Consider the following 2,500-nt stretch of genomic DNA (forward strand, 5'->3'; position numbering starts at 1 on the left):
TGGGTAAGTGGGCACCTTGCGGTCCCAGGCTAAATCTGTGGGGGATCTCGGAGCAGCAGGAGGCCCCAGAGGTATGGAGTTATGGCCCACCGGCGTGTGGACACGCTCTGGCTTCGTACCAACTCCTGCCCCCTAGCCACCCTGGGGTAATGGGGTGGCTCAGGGGAGGTGGGCCTTGCCAGTCCTCCTCCCCCCAGAATGACCCTCTGGCAACGTCATATGTAAATGGAAATGCTGGGGGGAGGGGTGTTGTCCCTCCCACCCAGCAAGTAAGGCGGGCTGTGGGTCCCGCTGGGAGGGCAAATGTCGGGGTGCAGGATTGGAACGGGAGTTACTCGTCCCGCCTGCGCCCCGGCAGGCGCCAACCCACCATGAAGCTTGTGGGGGAAAGCCTTCGGGAACCCTACAGGTGGATAGGTGGTCCCACAGCCTGCCGACCCCCTATATTTAGGGCTGTGTCGGCGGGGGCGGCAGAGGTGGCGTGCACCCGGAGTGACCACCCGAGGCTTAATCTCAGGCGTGCTTTCCGGGTAGGCACTTGGAACATCCGGTCCTTGCGGCAGGATGAGCGGTTACCTCTGGTATCGTGGGAATTGAAGCGACTGGGAGTTGAGGTGGCTGCCCTCTCAGAGGTGAGAAGACCTGCTAGTGGCACGATCAGTGTGGGTGGTTACACCTACTACTGGTCGGGCCGCAGCGATGGTCACCACTGCCAGGGTGTAGCCATAGCCATCTCCAGTCGACTTCAGCCTGCGGTAGTCGAGGTGACACCGGTTGATGAGCGTATCATGGCATTGAGACTGAAGCATGCTTTTGGCTTCTTGTCTCTTATTGCTGTATACGCTCCTACCGATGTATATAAAATCGATGTGAAAGAGGTGTTCTACGCCAAACTCGCATCTGTGGCAGATGTTTGCCCCCGGCGAGACATTCGCATTGTTCTGGGCGACTTCAATGCGGTATCCAGCTGTGACCGAGCTGGCTACGAGATGTCTGTCGGCCCCCATAGCTCAGGAGCTGATCCCAGCAGCAAGAATAGCCTCCTTCTCCAGGACTTTGCTAGGTCCCAGAAAATGAGGATCTTTGGCTCCTGGTACCAGCGCTCCAACCCGCATCGCTGGACTTGGTACAGCGATACGGGTACTGTGGCCAAGGAGATCGACCACATTCTTGTTAGCACGCGATGGAGGATCCTCCAGAACTGCAGGGTTTACCGGAGTGCTGAGTTCTGTGGCACCGACCATAGGCTGCTTTTGGCTACCCTGCGGGTCCACTTCAAAACTCCCCGTCCCTCCAGTGGCCACCCTAAGTGTTTCACTTGGAAGACTAAGGGAGGTGGAGTGTGCCTGTGGGTTCACCACGGCAGTCTCTGACCGATTCACAGAAACCAGCAACCTGACGGACCCAGTTGCTCTGTGGGAGTTCTTCAAGCGCGTAACACTCGAAGCATCTCAGGAGTCCATTGGCGTACGCCCAAGGACAAGGCAGAATACCATCTCCCTGGAGACATTAGAGGCCAATGAAGCGTGTCGCAAGGCTTGGCTGAATGGGAATCAAGTCTTGCGTCGCTCCATGGTGCGTAGGGCATCAGGAATCTTGCTGAGGAGGTCGAAGGCCATTTCTTGGTAAATGACCTTCGCCCTGCCTACCAAGCCCTGAGAAAACTGAACCCTAAGTCCTCCTCACAGATGACTGCAGTCCGATCAGTGGATGGACGGATCATCTCAGATCATGTTGGGGTTCGTGAACGTTAGGCTGGTATTTTGAACAGTTGTACCAGGTGGACCCTACAACAGTTAGCTTGGATGCAAGCGATGTCGCAGTGCCTGTGCCGGACCCACCCATCAGCAAGGAACCTCCTACCCTATCAGAGGTTAGGCTGGCGATTTTCCAAGCTGAAGAGTGGGAAAGCTGCAGGCATATATGATATCCTGCTGAACTGCTAAAGGCTGTGGGTGAACCTATGGCTTGGGGCCTGCATACAGTCCTGACTGCCATTGGCAGTCTGGTAACCATTCCCCCTGACCTGCTGAGGGGCGTGGTCATCCCTCTCTGGAAGGGGAAAGGGGATTGTTGGGACTGTAGCAACTACTGTTGCATTACACTGCTCAGCATACCAGGCAAGGTTCTCGCCCACATTCTTCTGAAACGGATCCGCAACCACTACTGAGGCATCAGAGACCGGAGCAGTCTGGATTTACTCCTGGCATGTTCACAATAGACCGTATACTAGCGCTTCGAGTAATTGTGGAATGCCGTCATGAGTTTGGTCGTGGGTTGCTTGCAGCCTACATCGACCTCAAGAAGGCGTTTGACTCGGTACATCGGAATCGCTATGGAGATCCTGAGGCTCAGGGGAATTCCAACACAGATTATTGGCCTGATAGCAAGCCTCTATACTGGTACTGAAAGTGCTGTAAAGTGTGGTGGGGGTATGTCGAACTTCTTCCCTGTTAATTCAGGGGTGAGGCAAGGCTGTGTCCTTGCACTAACACTTTTC

Source organism: Penaeus monodon, unplaced genomic scaffold (assembly GCF_015228065.2).
Source record: "Penaeus monodon isolate SGIC_2016 unplaced genomic scaffold, NSTDA_Pmon_1 PmonScaffold_6506, whole genome shotgun sequence".
Taxonomy (NCBI): Eukaryota; Metazoa; Arthropoda; class Malacostraca; order Decapoda; family Penaeidae; genus Penaeus; species Penaeus monodon.